At 44.0% G+C, this 23,500-nt stretch overlaps 1 pseudogene; it reads right to left on the bottom strand.

The window, feature by feature from the left end:
• LOC119293088 overlaps positions 1-23,065 on the bottom strand; it is a 146,691-nt pseudogene extending 123,626 nt beyond the window's left edge.
• Positions 23,066-23,500: the final 435 nt, after the last annotated feature.

A 23,500-nucleotide genomic window follows, 5' to 3' on the forward strand; every position in this document is an offset into this window, starting at 1 on the left:
ATCCATAAAAGCGCATGACAACCTCTGCTTCCGTCTGTGAAGGGCCTATCTTTTACTTTTTACCTTCTACCCTTATACAAGAGTCATGGTGATCATCACCTTTCCTTTCTGCACATTTTTATTTATTTTGGCAAGCACTATGTGGTGGAGAAATCCGGATATATATACCCACTTAGATGTAGGTTTCATAAAGTATTATTGTTGACATTACCCTTGAGGTAAAAGGTTGGGAGGCGAAACTATAAGCCCGTATCTTTCTCTGTGTCCGATTGAAGCTTTGAACCCATAAGTATCACGTGAGTGTTAGCAATTGTGAAAGACTAAATGATAGTTGAGTATGTGGACTTGCTGAAAAGATCTTAAATTGACTCTTTCCGATGTTATGCTACATGCAATTGCTTCAATGGCTGAGATCAAGGTTTGTTAGTTTTCAATGAAGTTCCCGATTCATACTTTACCTTGTGATAGAATTGTTACTTTAGCATGAGAAATTATATGACATTATATTTTGATGTTCTAAAGATGATCATGATGCCCTCATGTCCGTATTTTATTTTATCGACACCTCTATCTCTAAACACGTGGACATATTTTTCGATTTCGGCTTTCGCTTGAGGACAAGCGAGGTCTAAGCTTGGGGGAGTTGATACATCCATTTTGCATCATCTTTTATATCAATATTTATTGCATTATGGGCTGTCATTACATGTTGTATCACAATACTTATTCCTGTTCTCTCTTATTTTATAAGGTTTATATGAAGAGGAAGAATGCCGACAACTGGAATTTTGGAATGGAAAAGGAGCAAATATTAGAGACCTATTCTGCACAACTCCAAAAGTCCTGAAACTTCACAGAGAATATTTTTGGAATATATAAAAATATTGGGTGAAGAAAGCACCAAAGGGGGGCCACCTGCCATCCACAAGGGTGGAGGGCGCGCCCTCCGGCCTTGTGGGCCCCCTAGCAGGCCCCTGACGCCCATCTTCTGCTATATGATGTGTTTGACCTGGAAAAAATAAGAAGGAAGCCTTTGAGATGAAGCGCCGCCATCTCAAGGCAGAATCTGGGTAGAACCAATCTAGGGCTCCAGCGGAGCTACTCTGCCAGGGAAACTTCCCTCTAGGAGGGGGAAATATCCTCCATCATCATTACCATTGATCCTATCATCAAGAGGGGGTCAATCTACATCAACATCTTCACCAGCACCATCTCCTCTCAAACACCAGTTCATCTCTTGTATCCGATGTTTGATTCAAAACCTCAGATTGGTACCTGTGGGTTGGTTGTAATGTTTATTACTCCTTATAGTTGATGCTAGTTGGTTTATTCGGTGGAAGATCATATTTTCATATCCTTAATGATAATTCATACTCCTCTGATTACGAACATGAATATGCTTTGTGAGTAGTTACGTTTGTTCCCGAGGACATGGGAGAAGTATTGTTATAAGTAATCATGTGAATTTGGTATTCGTTCGATATTTTGATGAGATGTATGTTGTCTTTCCTCTGGTGGTGTTATGTGAAGGTCGACTACATGGCACTTCACCATGATTTGGGTCTAGGGTAAGGCATTGGGATGTAATAAGTAGATGATGGGTTGCTAGAGTGACAAAAGCTTAAACCCTAGTTTATGTGTTGCTTCGTAAGGGGCTCATTTGGATCCACATGTTTCATGTTATGGTTAGGTCTACCTTAATTCTTTCTTTCGTAGTTGCAGATGCTTGCTAGAGGGGTTAATCATAAGTGGGAGAGGCTTGTCCAAGGAAGGACAACACCCAAGCACCGGTCCACCCACATATCAAATTATCAAAGTAACGAAGGCGAATCAAATGAGCATGATGAAAACTAGGTTGACAGTAATTCCCATGTGTCCTCGGGAGCGCTTTGCTTTATATAAGAGTTCGTCCAGTCTTGTACTTTGCTACAAAAAGGATTGGTCCACCTTGTTGCACATCTTTTACTTTTGTTACTTGTTACCCATTATGAATTACCTTATCACACAACTATCTATTACCGATAATTTTAGTGCTTGCAGATAATATCTTGCTAAAAACCGCTTGTCGTTTCCTTCTGCTCCTTGTTGGGTTTCGACACTCTTACTTATCGAAAGGACTATGATAGATCCCCTATACTTGTGGGTAATCACTATGATTGCACTACCTTCAAGCCCATGTCTCATGGATAACAATGCAGGCGCAACCTCTGCTGTTCTTGGGGAGATCAATTCATCGGAACCCCCTGATCCTGCACCTTCATTGCCGGTCAACACAGTGGCAACAGATGACAGCAACTTAACTGGTGTAGCAGAAGTAGTGATAGCAGATGCTTTGACGAAGTCCACATTGTTAGATGAAGCAAGCTTAGCGTGCATGCGCTCCAATGGGTCTTTTTTCTTAGATTTAGCCATATGAGCAACCTGGTTGGTTCTCTTCTTTAGCATGCATGTATTAAATAGGGTAAGCGAAAAATGTGACACATCAAACTCAAGAAAAAAAGGAATGAATGTTTGACATGATCAGAGAAGTATCCATATTTTTATCATACAGTTTTACGCGTTAAATGCCAACTCCCTTATTAGTACAAATATGCATGACATTAGATAAGGGGGGCACATGGAGGGGAGGGGGCATGTTAGTTGGCAACATGGTCATATAGAAAAGAGAAAGACTATAAGTTGCCGTGCATGAAAGACGTAATAAAATTGTTGTGTAGTGAAAATAAATGTAGTGGTAGCGTGTAAACGAACGGAATAAAATGAAGGTTAATGGGCTAGAAAGAGTAAAAAAATGCTGGTAGTAACAAATAAGTTGAAAAGTTGCCATGTGGTTAATGGTGTGTAAGTACGGATGAAAATAAGGTCAAACAAAAATAAAAAGTTGACATGTTGGGGATGAGAAGACAGTAAGAAAATGCCGTTTGTTTAGAGGTGAAGTTGCCACATGGCGGCTCACCAAAAGTTGGCACATATGGTACAAGAATGTAGGGAAGTAATGTTGCCACCTTAGCGGTTGGGAGGGGAAAAGTAAGTAGATGACATCCATGTAAAAGGCAGAGAGTTGCCATGTCTGGGCAACTAAAAATTGTCATGTAATGTCAGTAAAACTAGCCATGTAGACACAGAACACTACTATACATCTGCCATACTATTAACATTTTCCCTTCATCCCTCATATCCTCAAGAACAACCGGATCTCCCATGTTGGAGGACAAAAATCGAGGAGAAGAACATGTAGCCGTATGAGTCTTGCATGCATGAGCAGATGGTCTCAAAGGCTGTTAGACAATTTTCTGTGTGGTCAATCTTCCACCAGTGGTCGCCTCCCTACAAAAAAATATAAAAATTAGTCACCGAGGAAAAGATGAGAAAGTAGAAATAAGTAGAGGTGAAGTTGCGGCATGACGGCTCACCGAAAGTTGGCATGTATGGTACAAGAATTTAGGGAAGTAAAGTTTCCACCTTAGTTGGTGGGAGGGGAAAAGTAAGGAGATGACATCCATGTAAAAGGCAGAGAGTTGCCCTGTATGGGCAACTAAAAATTGTCATGTAATGTTAGTAAAACTAGCCATGCAGAAACATAACATTACAGTATGTATGCCATACTACTAACCTTTTCCCTACATCCCTGATATCCTCGTGAACAACCGGATCTCCCGTGTTGGAGGACGCAAATCGTGGAGATGAACGTGTAGCCATATGAGACTTGCATGCACAAGAAAATGATCTGGAAAGTTGTTGGACAATTTTCTGTGTGGTCACTCTTCCACCAGCGGTCACCTTCCTACATGACAAATACAAAAATTAGTCGCTGAGGAATGACGATAAAGTAGAAAGAAGTAGGAGAATAAAAATGTATTAAAAATTGCAAGAAACAATAATGAACACAAATTAAACCTCTTTCTAGCAGCAACTGGGTCCAACTTCAGACTTTTGGAAGCAGCTTCAAGGTCCACATCTGGTGCATTCCTACCCCTTTTGGAGGCTTCAGGACCAGAAGTGCTCATGATGGAAGGCCCGCCCAATCCCTGTCCATTGGATGTTTCACCCCCTCCACTGGGTACGCTCAAACATCATGGCATGCTCAGTATTGTCCATTCTTGTATTGCCATCATTACGGGTGTCGTCTTGCTGGTGATCATCGTCGTAGTCACTATCATCAATAGATAAATCTTCATCACTGGGGGGAACCTCTTGTGAATCGTTGTGGTCATATCTGCCCCTAGATCCAGTTGGACGAGAAGTGCCACCACGAACAAAAGAACAAAACTGATTGGCAACTTCTTGTCCGTCACCAGCCGACATTGCAGTCCAGCCCCATATAAGGTTGCCAAGAAGGTTGGTCATACCGAACACAAACTGTCCAACAAGATTCTCAATGTTACTTCGTGCCTGCATTTGGAAAACACGAAAATGGATGAGAGACCAGTCTGCTCAGCCAAGAGTGTGAGCTATCTTGGAAAAGGATGCAGCAGAAAAATAGTGTGATACTTACAGTTAAGGGCATGAAGCATTCATTTGACCATCCATCCATTTTCTGAAGTTGTCGGGCCCCCAAAGAAGTTGTAATCAATGTTGTGTTCTCCCATAAGCTGAAAATAAAGAAAAGGTAGTAGGTTAAAGAGTCAATAAAAGATATCATTGCGGAATGAAAAGTTAGGTTGGTAACTTTAGTTTGAACTTGTGAGGCAACATGCTTAGGAGCAAGAAAATAAGAACCAATGACCGGGAACAGTGGACAAAGTCACATTTTTTAATTTAGTAATGTCACCAGCCGTGGGTGTCAAAGTGGAGAAGTGTGCATGATGTTGGGGAACGTAGTAATTATTCAAAATTTCCTACGTCTCACCAAGATCAATCTAGGAGATACTAGCAACGAGAGAGAGAGAGAAAGAGAGGGAGTGCATCTTCATACCCCTGAAGATCGCTAAGCGAAAGCGTTACAAGAACGCGGTTGATGGAGTCGTACTCGCGGCGATTCAAATCACGGAAGATCCGATCTAGCGCCGAACGGACAGCGCCTCCGTGTTAAACACACGTACAGCCCGGGGACGTCTCCTCCTTCTTGATCCAGCAAGGGGAGATGAGAAGTTGAGGGAGAACTCCGACAACACGATGACGTGATGGTGGTGGAGCTCATGGTTCTCCAGCAGGGCTTCGCCAAGCACTACTACAGAGGAGGAGATGTATGAGGAGGGAGGGGCTACGCCAGGGGAAGGGTGCGGCTGCCCTCTCTCTCCCTCACTATATATAGGGGGAAGGGGGAGGTGGAGGATCCCTAGGTTTTCCCTAGGGGAGGGGTGGCGGCCACAGGGAAAACCCTAGATGGGTTTGGGCGCCCCCACCCCTAGGAAACTTGCCCCCCAAGCCAGGAGGGGCTGTTGCCCTAGGGGAGGCGCCCCCACCTCTCTAGGTTACGTGAGATGGGGTGGGAGGGGCGCACAACCCCTTAGTGGGCTGGTGTGCCCCCTCCCCTTGGCCCATAAGGCCCCCCAACGCTTGTCGGGGCCTCCAAAACCCCTTTCGGACACGCTGGTCGTCACCCGGTACCCCTGGAACAATTCTGGACTCCAATACCCTTTGTCCAATATACCGATCTTCACCTTCGGACCATTCCAGAGTTCCTCGTCATGTCCGGGATCTCATCCGGGACTCCGAACAACCTTTGATAACCACATACTATATCCCATAACAACTCTAGCGTCACCGAACCTTAAGTGTGTAGACCCTACGGGTTTGGGAACCATGCAGACATGACCGAGACACCTCTCAGCCAATAACCAACAGCGGGTTATGGATACCCATATTGGCTCCCACATGTTCCACGATGATCTCATCGAATGAACCATGATGTCGGGGATTCATTCAATCCTGTATACAATTCCCTTTGTCTATCGGTATGTTACTTGCCCGAGATTTGATCGTCGGTATCCCAATACCTCATTCAATCTCGTTACCGGCAAGTCTCTTTACTCGTTCTGTAATGCATGATCCCGTGACTAACTCCTTAGTCACATTGAGCTCATTATGATGATGCATTACCGAGTGGGCCCAGAGATACCTCTCCGTCATGCAGAATGACAAATCCCAGTCTTGATTCGTGCCAACCCAACAGAAACTTTCAGAGATAACTGGAGTGCACCTTTATAGCCACCCAGTTACATTGTGACGTTTGGTACACCCAAAGCATTCCTATGGTATCTAGGAGTTGCACAATCTCATGGTCTAAGGAAATGATACTTGACATTAGAAAAGCTCTTAGCAAACGAACTACACAATCTTGTGCTATGCTTAGGATTGGGTCTTGTCCATCACATCATTCTCCTAATGATGTGATCCCGTTATCAATGACATCCAATGTCCATGGTTAGGAAACCATAACCATCTATTGATCAACGAGCTAGTCAACTAGAGGCTCACTCGGGACATGTTGTGGTCTATGTATTCACACATGTATTACCATTTCCAGTTAATACAATTATAGCATGAACAATACACAATTATCATGAACAAGGAAATACAATAATAACCATTTTATTATTGCCTCTAGGGCATATTTCCAACAGTCTCCCACTTGCACTAGAGTCAATAATCTAGTTCACATCACTATGTGATTGTAATGAATCCAACACCCATGGGGTTTGATCATATCTCGCTTATGAGAGAGGTTATTAGTCAACGGGTCTAAACCTTTCAGATCCATGTGTGTTTTACAAATCTCTTTGTCATCTTGTAGATGCAGCTACCACACGCTATTTGGAACTATTCCAAATAACTGTTCTACTATATGAATCCGGTTTACTACTCAGATTCATCCAGATTAGTGTCAAAGTTTGCATTGACGTAACTCTTTACGACGAACTCTTTTTGCCACGTCCATAATCGTGAAAATTCCTTAGTCCACTAGTTACTAAGGATAACTTTGACCGTTGTCCTGTGATCCATTCCTGGATCACTCTTGTACTCCTCGACTGACTCATGGCAAGGCACACTTTAGGTGCGGTACACAACATAGCATACTATAGAGCCTACATCTAAAGCATAGGGGACGACCGTCGTCCTTTCTCTCTCTTCTGCCATGAACAGGTCTTGAGTCTTACTCAATACTCACACCTTACAACACAACCAAGAACTCCTTCTTTGCTGATCTATTTTGAACTCCTTCAAAATTTTGTCACGGTATGTATTCATTTGAAAGTACTATTAAGCGTTTTTAATCTATCCTTATAGATGTTGATGTTCAATGTTCAAGTAGCTTAATCCAGGTTTTTATTGAAAAACACTTTTCAAATAACCCTATATGCTTTCCAGAAATTCTACATCATTTCCGATCAACAATATGTCAACAACATATACTCATCAGAAATTCTATAGTGCTCCCACTCACTTCTTTGAAAATACAAGTTTATCATAAACTTTGTATAAACCCAAAATCTTTGATCATCTTATCAAAGTGTATATTCCAACTCTGAGATGCTTACTCCAGTCCTTAGAAGGATTACTGGAGCTCTGCATACTTGTTAGCATCTTTTAGGATTGACAAAACCTTCTGGTTGTATCACATACAACCTTTCCTCAAGCAACTCATCGAGGAAACAATGTTTTGACATTCTATCTGCAAGATTTCATAAATAATGCAGTATCTGCTAATATAATTCCAACAAACTCTTAGCATCGCTCTGAGTGAGAAAGTCTCATCGTAGTCAACTCCTTGAACTTTTCGGAAAACATCTTAGCGAAAGTCGAGCTTTCTTAATGGTGGCACTTACCATCATTGTCCTTCTTCCTTTTAAAATCCATCTGTACCCAACAGCCTTATGACCATCAAGTAGTTCTTCCAAAGTCTACACTTTGGTTTTTAGACATGGATCCTCTCTCGGATTTTCATGGCCTTGAGCCATTTGTCGGAATCCGGGCCCACCATCGCTTCTCCATAGCGCGTAGGATCACTGTTATCTAGCAACATGACCTCCAAGACAGGATTACCGTACCACTCTGAAGCAGTACGTGTCCTTGTCGACCTATGAGGTTTGGTAGTGAATTGATCCAACATTTCATGATCACTATCATCAGCTTCCGCTTCAAATGGTGTAGGCGCCACAGGAACAACTTCCTGTGCCCTGCTACACACTGGTTGAAGTGATGGTTCAATAACCTCATCAAGTCTCCACCATCCTCCCACTCAATTCTTTCGAGAGAAACATTTCCTCGAGAAAGGACTCGTTTCTAGAAACAATCACTTTTGCTTCCGGATCTGAATTAGGAGGTATACCCAACTGTTTTGGGTGTCCTATGAAGATGCATTTATCCGCTTTGGGTTCGAGCTTATCAGGCTAAAACTTTTTCTCATAAGCGTCGTAGCCCCAAACTTTTAAGAAACGACAGCTTAGGTTTCTCTAAACCATAGTACATATGTTGTCATCTCAACGGAATTACGTGCTGCCCTATTAAAGTGAATGTGGTTGTCTCTAATGCCTAACCCATAAATGATAGTGGTAAATTCGATAAGAGACATCATGGTATGCACCATATCCAATAGGGTGCAGCTATGATGTTCGGACACACCATCACACTATGGTGTTCCAGGCAGTATTAGTTGTGAAACAATTTCCACAATGTCTTAATTTTGTACCAAACTCATAACTCAGATATTCATCTCTATGATCATATCACCGACATTTTATCCTCTTGTCACAACGATCTTCAACTTCACTCTGAAATTACTTGAACCTTTCAATAATATAGACTTGTGTTTCATTAAGTAAATATACTTATCATCTACTCAAATCATATGTGAAGTAAGAACATAACGATATCCACTGCGTGCCTCAGCACTCATTGGACTGCACACATCACAATGTATTACTTCCAACAAGTTGCTTTCTTGTTCCATCTTACTGAAAACAAGGCTTTCAGTCATCTTGCCCATGTGGTATGATTTGCATGTCTCAAGTGATTCATAATCAAGTGGGTCCAAACGATCCATCTGCATGGAGTTGCTTCATGCGTACATACAAATAGACATGGTCCGCATGTCTCAAACTTTTCAAAAATGAGTGAGTCCGAAGATCCATCAACATGGAGCTTATTCATGCGTTTTATACCAATATGACTCAAATGGCAGTGCCACAAGTAGGTGGTACTATCATTACTATCTTCTATCTTTTGGCATGAACATGTGTATCACCATGATCGAGATTCAATAAACCATTCATTTTAGGTGCAAGACCATTGAAGGTATTATTCAAATAAAAAGAGTAACTATTATTGTCCTTAAATGAATAACTGTATTGCGATAAACATAATCCAATCATGCATGTCTATGCTCAACGCAAACACCAAATAACAATTATTTAGGTTTGACACCAATCCCGATGGTAGAGGGAGTGTGCGATGTTTGATAACATCAACCTTGGAAATACTTCCAACACATATCGTCACCTCGCCTTTAGCTAGTTTCCATTTATTCCGTAGCCTTTTATTTCGAGTTACTAACACTTAGCAATCGAACCGGCATCTATTACCCTAGTGCTTCTAGGAGTACTAGTAAAGTACACATTTATATAATGTATATCCAATATACTTTTGTCGAACTTGCCAGCCTTCTCATGTACCAAGTATCTAGGGTAGTTTTGCTTCAGTGACCGTTCCCCTCATTACAGAAGCACTTAGTCTCGGGTTTTGGTTCAACCTTGGGTTTCTTCACTAGAGCAGCAACTGATTTGCCATTTCATTAAGTATCCCTTTTTGCCCTTGCCCTTCTTGAAACTAGTGGTTTCACTAACCATCAACAATTGATGCTCCTTCTTGATTTCTACTTTCGCGGTGTCAAACATCGCGAATAGCTTAAGGATCATCACATCTATCCCTGATATGTTATAGTTCATCACGAAGCTCTAGTAGCTTGGTGGTAGTGACTTTGGAGAAACATCACTATCTCATCAAGAAGATTAACTCCCACTCAATTCAAGTGATTGTAGTACTCAGACAATCTGAGCACATGCTCAATGATTGAGCTTTTCTCCCTTAGTTTGTAGGCTAAGAAACTCGTCAGAGGTCTCATACCTCTTGACGTCGGCACGAGCCTGAAATCCCAATTTCAGCCCTTGGAACATCTCATATGTTTTGCGATGTTTCAAAAATCGTCTTTGGCGCCTCAATTCTAAAATGTTTAACAGTATCAAACTATCACGTAGTCATCAAAACGTGTATGTCAGATGTTCGCAACATCCATAGACGACGTTCGAGGTTCAGCACACCGAGCGGTGCATTAAGGACATAAGCCTTCTGCGCAGAAATGAGGACAATCCTCAGTTTACGAACCCAGTCCGCATAATTGCTACTATAAACTTTCAACTAAATTTTCTCTAGGAACATATCTAAAACAATAGAACTAAAGCTACGACATAATTTGCAAAGACCTTTTGACTATGTTCATGTTAATTAAGTTCATCTAATCAAATTATTTAATGAACTCCCACTTAGATAGACATCCCTCTAATCATCTAAGTGATACATGATCCGTGACAACTAGGCCGTGTCCGATCATCACGTGAGACAGACTAGTCATCATCGGTGAACATCTTCATGTTGATCGTATCTACTATATGACTCATCTTCGACCTTTCGGTCTCTTGTGTTCCGAGGCCATGTCTGTACATGCTAGGCTCGTCAAGTCAACCTAAGTTATTTGCATGTGTAAATCTGGCTTACACCCGTTGTATGTGAACATTAGAATCTATCACACCCGATCATCACGTGGTGCTTCGAAACAACGAACTTTCGCAATGGTGCACAGTTAGGGGGAACACTTTCTTGAAATTTTAGTGAGGGATCATCTTATTTATGCTACCGTTGTTCTAAGCAAATAAGATGTAAACATGACAAACATCACATGCAAATCATAAAGTGACATGATGTGGCCAATATCATCTTGCGCCTCTGATCTCTATCTTTGAGGCGCGGCATGATCACCTTCGTCACCGGCATGACACCATGATCTCCATCATCATGATCTCCATCATCGTGTCTTAATGAAGTTGGCTCGCCAACTATTACTTCTACTACTATGGCTAACGGTTAGCAATAAAGTAAAGTAATTACATGGCGTTTTCAATGACACGCAGGTCATACAATAAATTAAGACAACTCCTATGGCTCCTGTCGGTTGTCGTACTCATCGACATGCAAGTCGTGATGCCTATTACAAGAACATGATCAATCTCATACATCACATATATCATTCATCACATCCTTTTGGCCATATCACATCACATAGCATACCCTGCAAAAACAAGTTAGACGTCCTCTAATTGTTGTAGCATGTTTTATGTGGCTGCTATGGGTTTCTAGGAAGAACGTTTCTTACCTACGCAAAAACCACAACGGTGATATGCCAATTGCTATTTACCCTTCATAAGGACCCTCTTCATCAAATCCGATCCGACTAAAGTGAGAGAGACAGACACCCGCTAGCCACCTTATGCAACAAGTGCATGTCAGTCGGTGGAACCTGTCTCACGTAAGCATACGTGTAAAGTCGGTCCGGGCCGCTTCATCCCACAATGCCGCCGAATCAAGATAAGACTAGTAATGGTAAGCAAATTGAACAAATCATCGCCCACAACTACTTGTGTTCTACTCGTGCATAGAATCTACGCATAGGCCTAGCTCATGATGCCACTGTTGGCGAACGTAGTAATAATTCAAAATTTCCTACGTCTCACCAAGATCAATCTAGGAGATACTAGCAACGAGAGAGAGAGAGAGAGAGAGAGAGAGATAGAGAGAGAGAGGGAGTGCATCTTCATACCCTTGAAGATCACTAAGCGGAAGATTTACAAGAACTTGGTTGATGGAGTCGTACTCGCGGCGATTCAAATCGTGGAAGATCTGATCTAGCGGCGAACGGACGGCGCCTCCGCGTTCAACACACGTACAGCCCAGGGTCGTCTCCTCCTTCTTGATCCAGAAAGGGGAGAGGAGAAGTTGAGGGAGAACTCCGACAGCACGACGGCGTGGTGGTGGTGGAGCTCGTGGTTCTCCAGCAGGGCTTCGCCAAGCACTACGGAGGAGGAGGAGATGTATGAGGAGGGAGGGGCTGCGCCAGGGGAAGGGTGCGGCTGCCCTCTCTCTCCCTCACTATATATAGGGGGAAGGGGGGTGGTGGAGGCGCCCTAGGGTTTCCCTAGGGGAGGGGTGGCGGCCACAGAGGAAACCCTAGATGGGTTTGGGAGCCCCCACCCTAGGAAACTTGCCCCCCAAGCCGGGAGGGGCTGCTGCCCTAGGGGAGGCGCCTCCACCTTTCCAGGTTAAGTGAGATGGGGTGGGAGGGGTGCATAGCCCATTAGTGGGCTGGTGTGCCCCCTCCCCTTGGCCCATAAGGCCCCCAACGCTTGTCGGGGCCTCCGAAACCCCTTTCAGACACGCTGGTCGTCACCCGGTACCCCTGGAACAATTTCGGACTCCAATACCCTTCGTCCAATATACCGATCTTCACCTCCGGACCATTCTGGAGTTCCTCATCACGTCCGGGATCTTATCCGGGACTCCGAACAACCTTCGGTAACCACATACTATTTCCCATAACAACTCTAGCATCACCGAACCTTAAGTGTGTAGACCCTACGGGTTCAGGAACCATGTAGACATGACTGAGACACCTCTCGGCCAATAACCAATAGCAGGATCTGGATACCCATATTGGCTCCCACATGTTCCAGGATGATCTCAAAGGATGAACCACGATGTCGGGGATTCAATCAATCCTGTATACAATTCCCTTTGTCTATCGTTATGTTACTTGCTCGAGATTCGATCGTCGGTATCCCAATGCCTCGTTCAATTTCGTTACAGGCACGTCTCTTTACTCGTTCCGTAACGCATGATCGCGTGACTAACTCCTTAGTCACATTGAGCTCATTATGATGATGCATTACCGAGTGGTCCCAGAGATACCTCTCCGTCATAAGGAGTGACAAATCCCAGTCTTGATTCGTGCCAACCCAATAGAAACTTTCGGAGATACCTGTAGTGCACCTTTATAGCCACCCAGTTACGTTGTGACGTTTGGTACACCCAAAGCATTCCTACGGTATCCGGGAGTTGCACAATCTCATGGTCTAAGGAAATGATACTTGACATTAGAAAAGCTCTTAGCAAACGAACTACATGATCTTGTGCTATGCTTAGGATTGGGTCTTGTCCATCACATCATTCTCCTAATGATGTGATCCCGTTATCAATGATATCCAATGTCCATGGTCAGGAAACCATAACCATCTACTGATCAACGAGCTACGCAACTAGAGGCTCACTAGGGACATGTTGTGGTCTATGTATTCACACATGTATTACGGTTTCTAGTTAATACAATTATAGCATGAACAATAGAAAATTATCATGAACAAGGAAATACAATAATAACCATTTTATTATTGCCTCTAGGGCAACAAATGATTGAAACAATAAGTTGCCATTGCTAAATACAATATGTGTTGCTAGTCATGATTAGGGGACATGTAAGTTAAAAAAATATGCAAAGAAAAAAGTGGCCAAGTTGCCGTGTATGATAAGTGAAAAAAGGAAAATAACAATTGCAAGCAATGAAAATAAGAAGTTGCCACATAGTTTGAATGTGAATGTGGAGATGGAAAAGTGCAGGTAAAAGTACTAGCATGTAGCTTGCCAAACATCCCATTGGTCTTCCTATCCGCAGCGAGAACAACCTTGATTGCGGCACCAGACCAAGCACACGCAGCAAACTTGTGTGGTGGAGGGAGTTCGCCAACCGGGTTAAGGTCGACAGTGCTGATGTCAAGTTTATCGACATACATGAGCTGAAAAGAAAATGCAAAACATGCAAGTCAAGGCGCTAGCGCAAAAGTTAGCTTCTAATGCAAAAGAGGAGTAAGAAAACATTGTGGGGGGCGACTTAGAGTGGAAAAGGCAAAGGGTTTGACGTAAAACAAACTTGCCATCAGATGCAGCTGACAGCCTTTGTTCTACATTTTATTAGACAGTGAAGTATGAAGGAAACCAACCATGAACTTGCACTAGTTCATGTTGGCAACATTGCCTATCTGGTCCTACGAGATAAAGAAAACGGCAAAAAGAATAAGGAAAAGCGTAAGCTGCAGCATTATGTTGGTAAAAAAGGAGAAGGGGAACTTGTAAGCTACGAAATAAATGTACAAGTAAACAGGTAAGGTGCAAATGAGGTACGGAGCAAAATTCATACCAGAACAGGGAAGCATCTGCTACTGGGGCGTAACGATGTCGTGGGAACAAAGACATTTGAGATCAAGTACATGAGCTACTTCCTCTTGAAGTCATCACCGCTTGTTTGCATCGCACCAAGCATATTCGCAAAAGGATAGTTTGCTGGGAGGGACATAAGACCAGGGAACATTTCAGGGAAAAGACGTGCTTGCACTTACGTATCAACCTTGTATGGGACATCCATGCCGCCATTGGGGACACCAAGTGTGTTGAAAACAGAGTCCTGATCTAATGGAATCCTACCATGCCCTAGTATGACAAATTCCCTCTTATCGTGATGGTATAACCTCGCAAACCAATCCCACATGGGGTTATTCAAATTGGTGCACTGTATGTTCATCAGCGCCTGCATCCCCATTTCCTTTGCAGCTTCTTTTTGGGCGTCATCGAAATCTTCATACAGTTCTGTTAGACGTTCGTGTGATCCCCTGTTGCGTGGGTTTTTTTGTTGTTCAACCAATGTGCAAAATTTAAGTTAAAAAAGGAAACAATGGGAGCTTAGGGATTGTCTCCATTATAAACCACATGTTTAATGAGAAAAGAAAGTCATATAAATTATGCATACCTTGTTTGCATTGCGATTAGCACCACCCGCAACTTCAGCTCTGGGTGGCATGAACTCATCATCATCGGGGTCAGGGACGTTCCGAACCATGGTGCTGAAAAATGCAAAAAGAAGACGTGAGTGGAACCTGAATATGCGAGTTTTAGTGCATCAAAAAATAGATTACATTAGTTAAATGTAGAAACGCATTCAAAGCAGGGGGTGTGGCTTGGAGAAAGAATGTAAACAACCTACACACTTGGATGCCAAAAAATCTTCGAGAATGACATAACAACATGGGTCAACCACGACGTTTTTTGCTGTAAAACTTAAGAACAAACTTCTAGTCCCGGAAGAGGAACATACATCGAAAAAGAGATGAAATAATGGAACATCAAAGCTGTGGGTTATGATCATTGAAAAAGAGGAAGTGGTGCAGCAGCTTGGGTGCATCAGCCAAACTTAAAAAACAGCACTTGGAAGTTGCCATATGAAAAAAATGACAAACAGTGCAGTTGCCGTCTTTTGAAAAAAAAAAGGGCAGGGAGTAAGTATGACATATTAGTGCTGGGAATGATGCAACATGTCAAAAAGAAAGCATGAGAGACGTTGCTTGTGCATGTGGCATGTTGCTTGTGCGATGGAGTAGTAAAAAAACGTAAAGAAACGGCTTTTCGAAGATACAAAGACAATGCCATTACTCGAACGCGGATTAAGTGAGCTTGGATGAAAGGTAGAATCCAAAAACATATAAAAAGAAAAAAGATCTGATTTTCTTTTTTGAAATACTTTGAGAAATGTTTTCAATGCTTATAAAATTTCATCATGAAATGATATTTGTGTAAGTCATGATAAAGAAAGGCAAACTCGGTGCTTCAAAAAAGTTATTTTTGGGAGAAGATTCTTTTTTGGCGTGCTAAGAAGGGCACTTTCGTCATTATTCCATCTATGTTTACGTTCAGTGTAGGCACAATCGGGATCATGGGCTATTTCGGGAGTCGAAGGAAAAACGCTTATTTCGGGAGTAATTGCTGCGGTTGGTCCTGGTGATTCTGCAGGGCAGATCAATAAATCCAATTTGTTTCTGCTACCAATCAATAGGCTCACGCTCGTGCTTTCACCGCCTTCTACATAGGGCTGCAAGAAAAGCTCGAGGCTCGTGAGTCGCTCGAGATCGACTCGTTTTTTGACTCGCCTCGAGATTGACTCGAAAAGAAACGAGCTGAGTTTGAACACTTTATGTAGCTCGACGGAGAAACGAGCCGATCTTGAGCCAATGTTGGCTCGCTCGATTTTAGCTCGATCGCTCGACAAAATATCATTATGTTAAATGATCTTGCCATATATTCCATGAAAATAATATAATTTATTACCATATATGTTGTCCATAATTTTTCTCCATTTTATTTACCAACGAACATGAAAACTTAACTAAGTGCAGAGAAGATTTAGGCCTAATTATGGCACGTGGTCGACTATGTGTTAAATATCATATATTTTTGGCAAAGGTTCCCAGCATACTCACCTTATTTTTTTATTTTTCATCCATAGATTTATATTTTTTATCATCTAATTTAGCTCGAAACTAGCTCGAGATCGACTCGAGATCGTTACAAGCTGAGCACGAGTCATGTTCTACAGCTCGATCATGAGCTTCATTTAGTTTGAGCTCGCTCGAATTTGCATATGAGTTGAGCTGAGCTAACTCCAACTCGCTCAAGCTCGACTCGTTTGCAGCCCTACTTCTACGTGAGTGTTTCCAATCCCGGGTCGTCGGTGTTTCCATCTAGCTAGAGCGCTATTTACGTCGTGATTGTGATTGATTCCCGCCGGGAGACGTACACCTACTGTACGTACGACGCTATAGCTGACTTGGATCCATGGCTCAATGCTACGCACGTGCATAACGCAACGCAAGAGCACTATAGTCGATCTATAGCCAAATTAACAAGGCACGTACGGCGAATCAATATGTGGTTAGGAGGACAACGATATTTCAGTCTATCAAGATTTAAGTGCTAAACAGCGAATAACCTGTGGTTAGATGGTTAGAGGGACAGTGGTACTCTTAGCCCATCAGAGTTCAAGTCATAGTGCTCGCATTATTCTTGAATTTATTTCAGGATTTTCGGTGATGCGCTTTCAGTGCGAGGAGACGTTCCCGTCGACGACGAGGCGCCTACGATGACTTCGTAAATTTCAAGATGACATGCCGGCTCAGTCTCTCGGAGATGCTCATAGGGGTAGGGTGTGCGTGTGTGCATTCATAGGAGTGAGCGTAACGTTCCCGTCGACGACGAGGCGCCTACCGTGACTTCGTAAATTTCAAGATGGCATGCTGGCTCAATCTTTAGGAGGTGCTCATAGGGGTAGGGTGTTCGTGTGTGTTCATAGGGGTGAGTGTATCCGCGTATATATGAGCGCTTGCGTCTGTATTGCTGTTCAAAGAAAAAGATTGAAGTCCTAAACTTGGCACTGCTGCCAAATGAGAGTTGACCACAACAAACACCCAAGAGACAATTGATCCCTCCACCCCATGCATGTCCCGCGCACCCTGGGATGGTGGTAGCGGGACGGGTTCGTCCCTTGAGTGTCGCACATCCTCCCCCCCCCTCCCCCGGCGTGCCACCGAGATCCCATCTCGATAAGTCGCAGGCATCCCCTCCTCCCAGCTATTGCCCAACTCCTGTCGGTCCAGTGGCGGATGGGACATGCCTTGTCCGCAGCATGGGCGCCCTCCCCTCTCCCCTGCTGCTGGCCAAGGTTCAGTGTGGGATCTGCAGCTGGATGTGCGCGGCGGGTCCTTGCTGGCGCTGCTCTAGTCCCGGTGGCCTCGGACCCGCGTTCTACGTCCTCCGTCGCTTGCCGGCGTCTTCTGCCAGGCAACTCCGGCTTCCAGCTTCCCTGGCTCGCCGATGTCTAAACAGTTGTGGCCTCGACAAGTTGGATCTGCGTCCCTCTAGTCCTAACTTTCAACATTGTCGGTCGCCGTCGCCTCCCCCACACGGTTGTCTTTGCTTTGCCGTCTGCCCTACCTTGTACATCTCAAAGCCTCCCTTTTTGTCAAATCTAATGCTCGTGGGTCCGGAGCCGGTGCTACCCTCCGGCGGCAGGTGCAACGCATGAACCTCCCTTATTGTCATGGGGTTCCGACCAACGGTGGCTTCCTCATCTTTGATTCTAGATCCGGCGGCTATGTAGTTGCTCTAACCGCTAATCCCGGGAACGAGCAGTGATATATTATGGTTAGTTGACTTGTTGAGATCGATAGTGGAAGCTTCATTTTGGTATGGTTGTATACTTCAATCAAGCCGTGAATTGGTCGATGATCCCAGCTTAATTTTGTTTATGGACGGCGGCCGGTCGATTCAAGCCACCTCAACTAATGGCGGCTAGCGAATAAGAGAATCATCAAGGGGAACAATGGGTGAATAAATAAACAAAGTAGTGTACGTTGGCTGATTATTAGAGCCTCAAGTGCTTGACTTATATTAAGACTAATTAACAAGCTTACTACGTACGTTGTCTCTTAGTGAAGCTAGACAGTACGTATACTTTACAAAACAAAACTGAAATTTTGTCTTCTTAGCAGAAGGAGAAGAAAATAAAAACTAGTGGAGGCTGCTTGTATTGTATTAAAATAACAGGCTACCAGCCTACGACTGGAATTGGTTGCTACAAATTTGATGTACAATTAAGGATTGATTCTCAACTTAACTTGATCATCGAGATTTCAAGAAAATGATGGAAGATCCTTGGAAAGAAGATCCCAATCTGACATGCTACAGATAGTACCAGCTCGAGCATGTCAAGCTGGATGTCCTCGCTCGTTGAGAAATCAAGGAGAGAGAGAGAGAAGACGTTGCTATCGAATTCAAGGCTTTTTCTAGCTTATCACTGATCCAAGACATGTGAGGTTCTGTTCTGAGATCGAGATTGGGATTGAGATGGAGATGGAGATGAAGGCGAGGATCAAGATGGAGATGGTGCATGTGTTTAGTCGAACCAGATGGCATGCATATATTGCTCGCACGCGATGCATGTGCTTAGGTTCAGGATTGGATTTCTTCACCTGAGCAGCAACTTTCTTGCCGTTCTTATTAAAGTTCTCCTTCTTTTCTTTGCTCTTTTTCTTGAAACTAGTGGTCTTGTTGACTATCAACACTTGATGCTTCTTTTTGTTTCTACCTCCGCAGCCTTTAGCATTGCGAAGAGCTCGGGAATCGTCTTGTTCATCCCTTGCATATTATAGTTCATCACGAAGCCTTTATAGCTTGGTGGCAGTGATTGAAGAGCTCTGTCAATGACACTATCATCAGGAAGATTAACTCCCAGCTGAGTCAAGTAGTTATGGTACCCAGACATTCTGAGTATGTGTTCACTGACAGAACTATTCTCCTCCATTTTGCAGCTGTAGAACTTGTCGGAGACTTCATATCTCTCAACTCGGGCATTTTCTTGAAATATTAACTTCAACTCTTCGAACATCTCATATGCTCCATGAAGTTTAAAACGCCTTTGAAGTCCCGGTTCTAAGTCGTAGAGCATGGCACACTGAACTATCGAGTAGTCATCAACACGCGTCTGCCAGGCATTCACAATGTCTGCAGTTGCCGATGCAGGGGGTACACCTAGCGGTGCTTCCAGGATGTAATTCTTCTGTGCAGCAATGAGGATAATCCTCAAGTTACGGACCCAGTCCGTGTAATTGCTACCATCATCTTTTAACTTAGCTTTTTCTAGGAATGCATAAAATTCAAAGGAACTGTAGCACGGGACATTGATCTACAATAACATAGACATGCAAAATAACTATCAGGAATAAGTTCATGATAAATCAAAATTCAATTAATCATATTACTTAAGAACTCCCACTTAGATAGACATCCCTTTAGTCATCAAAATGGTCACATGATTCAAATCAACTAAACCATGTCCGATCATCTTGTGAGATGGAGTAGTTTTCAATGGTGAACATCACTATGTTGATCATATCTACTATATGATGCACGTTCGACCTTTCGGTCTCATTGTTCCAAGCCCATATCTGCATATGCCAGGCTCGTCAAGTTTAACCCGAGTGTTCTGCACGTGCAAAACTGGCTTGCACCCGTTGTATGCGAACGTAGAGATTATCACACCCGATCATCACGTGTGTCTCAGCACGACGAACTGTAACAGCAGTGCATACTCAGTGAGAACACTTGTACCTTAAAATTTAGTAAGGGATCATCTTATAATGCTACCGCCGTACTAAGCAAAATAAGATGCATAAAAGATAAACATCACATGCAATCAAAATATATGACATGATATGGCCATCATCGTCTTGTGCTCATGATCTCCATGACCGAAGGATCGTCGTGATCTCCATCGTCATCGGCGCGACACCTTGATCTCCATAGTAGCATTGTTGTCGTCTCACCAACTATTGCTTCTACGACTATCGCTACCGCTTAGTGATAAAGTAAAGCAATTGCATGGTGATTGCATTTCATACAATAAAGAGACAACCATATGGCTCCTGCCAGTTGCCGATAACTCGGTTACAAAACATGATCATCTCATACAACAATTTATATCACATCATGTCTTGACCATATCACATCACAGCAAGCCCTGCAAAAACAAGTTAGACGTCCTCTACTTTGTTGTTGCAAATTTAACGTGGCTGCTACGGGCTTCTAGCAAGAACTGTTCTTACCTACGCATCAAAACCACAACGATTTTTTGTCAAGTGTGTTGTTTTAACCTTCAACAAGGACCGGCCGTAGTCAAACTCAATTCAACTAAAATTGTAGAAACAGACACCCGCCAGCCACCTATGTGGAAAGCACGTCGGTAGAACCAATCTCATGAACGCGGTCATGTAATGTCGGTCTGGGCCGCTTCATCCAACAAAGTAAGACGTTGGTGGTAGGCAGTATGACTATTGTCGCCCACAACTCTTTGTGTTCTACTCGTGCATATAACATCTATGCATAGACCTGGCTCGGATGCCACTGTTAGGGAACATAGTATTTCAAAAAAATTCCTACGATCACGTAAGATCTATCTATGTGATGCACAACAATGAGCGGGGATAGTGTGTCCACGTACCCACGTAGACTTAAAGCGGAAGCATTTAGTAACGCGGTTGATGTAGTCGAACATCTTCACGATCCAACCGATCCAAGTACCGAATGTACGACACCTCCGTGTTCAGCACACGTTCAGCTCGATGACGTCCCTCGTGCTCTTGATCCAGTTGAGGACAAGGGTGAGTTTTGTCAGCACGACGGCGTGGCAACGATGATGATGATGTTACCGGCGCAGGGCTTCGCTTAAGCACTATGATGGTATGATCGAGGTGTGTAACTGTGGAGGGCGCACACGGTTAAGAGAAACTTGTGTGTTCTAGGGTGCCCCCCTACCCCCGTATGTAAAGGAGGGAGGGGGAGGCTGACCAGCCTAGGCCAGGCGCGCCAGGAGAAGGGGAATCCTACTAGGACTCCAAATCCTAGTAAGTTTCCACCTAAAAGAAGAGCGGGAAGGAATTGGAGAGGGAGAAGGAAAGAGGGGGGCCGCCCCCTCCTAGTCCAATTCGGACCAGCCAAGGGGGGAGGCACCCTGCATCCCTCCTCTCCTTTTCACTAAAGCCCGATAAGGCCCATTACTTCCCGGGGGGGATGTTCCGGTAACCTGAACAAACCTCCGGTCATCAAAAACACATAACTCATAATACATATCGTCATCGAACGTTAAGCATGCGGACCTTACGGGTTCGAGAACTATGTAGACATGATCGAGAAACATCTCTGATCAATAACCAATAGCGGAACCCGGATGCTCATATTGGCTCCTACATATTCTACGAAGATCTTTATCGATCAAACCGCATAACAACATACATTGTTCCTTTTGTCATCGGTATGTTACTTGCACGAGATTCGATCGTCGGTATCTTCATACCTAGTTCAATCTCGTTACCGGCAAGTATCTTTACTCGTTCTGTAATGCTTCATCCCCCAACTAACTCACTAGTCACATTGCTTCCAAGGGTTATAGTGACGAGTGTCGCTGTCATAACCGGCAAATCTTGGGTAGGTGGTCCCGAACTATGTGTCTAAGGATTGAAGGTAACAAGGAAGCAGGGTAAACGATGTTTACCTAGGTTTGGGCCCTCTTAATGGAGGTAATACCCTACTTCCTGCTTGATTGACTTTGATGAGTATAGGGGTTACAAGAGTTGATCTACCTCGAGATCGTAATGGCTAAACCCTAGATGTCTAGCATGTATGATTGTGATTATCTCTACGGACTAAACCCTCCGGTTTATATAGACACGGGAAGGGCCTCGGGTTGTACAAAGTTGGGTTACAGAGAAAGGAATACATCACGCAAATGCCAAGCTTGCCATCCATGCAAAGGAGAGTCCCATCCGGACACGGAGGAAGGTCTTTGATCTCATATCTTCATGGCCCATTAGTTCGGCCCATATCACATAGCCTGGACACTCGAGGACCCCTTAATCCTGGACTCCCACAATAGCCCCTAAACCGGTCTTCAATGATGAGGTATCCGGTGCGCAGATTGTCTTCGGCATTGCAAGGCGGGTTCCATCTCCGAATACTCCAAAGCAGTCTTCGGTACACAAGAGTTGTATCCGGACCTACCTAAAACCCTAAGCTATAAAAGCAACAATACTTGAAATAAAACAAGTCACGTTCATGGCAAATTTTTCAGCGAGACGTGATGTTCTGGCCCTGTTATTATTCTAAACAGTTTTACAGCCCCACGTTTCATGCTTCGAGGCACAGTCATTGACACGTCTTGTTAAAGCAGAGATCGTGTCCCCTTATTACGGGATTCTCATCAATACGGATGTGGGTAATCCAACCGTGCCGTTCGCACGTCTCCTCGGGAATAGGCGAGGTTTAAGGCTTATGAGGGGGGGGCTCTTGATATTCACAGCCTCTATAAGAGGACAAGGACCCATCTATTCACATCATGCCTTCTTCTTCCTCTGCCTTCCCACCTCCGAGCTCCAGCGCCCAAGTTCTAAAACTTCCCTTTTGTACCAACTTCCTGAGCAATGGCTCGATCCGGTCTCCAGGGCAAGTGGGTGGCCTCCTCCGTTATGGAGAAGAACATCGAAGATCTACATGAGGCGAGGTACCTGACGGCGGAGATCAAACACAGGCTTCCGACCCCGGGGTAGGTCATCCCTACCCCAAAGTCCAGCAAGAGGGTGGTGTTCATCCCCCACTTCCTCTAAGGACTCGGGTTCGCCCTCCATCCCTTCGTCCGAGGTCTCATGTACTTTTACGGGCTGGATTTCCACGATCTGGCCCTGAATTCCTTCCTACACATCTCGGTGATCATCGTCGTATGTGAGGCATTACTCTGCGTCCCTTCACGCTTCGGCCTATGTCTCAAGGTCTCAACATGAAGCCAATGGTGGTTGAGGGCCAACACGCAGAGTGCAGCGGTGCCATGGTGAGCAAGCTCAACCATGTTACTTGGCCCAAAGGGAGATTCGTGGATACTGTCAAGGTATGGCAGAAAGAGTGGTTCTACGTCACTGAACCTCGCGGCACCAAATGGGAAGCTACTCCTGCTTCTAGATCTGGGCCTCCACTGCGGCTCGTGTCTTGGACTAAGAAAGGTCTGTATTGGGGATCTTCTGATGAAGTA

Source organism: Triticum dicoccoides, chromosome 4B (genome assembly GCF_002162155.2).
Source record: "Triticum dicoccoides isolate Atlit2015 ecotype Zavitan chromosome 4B, WEW_v2.0, whole genome shotgun sequence".
NCBI lineage: Eukaryota > Viridiplantae > Streptophyta > Magnoliopsida > Poales > Poaceae > Triticum > Triticum dicoccoides.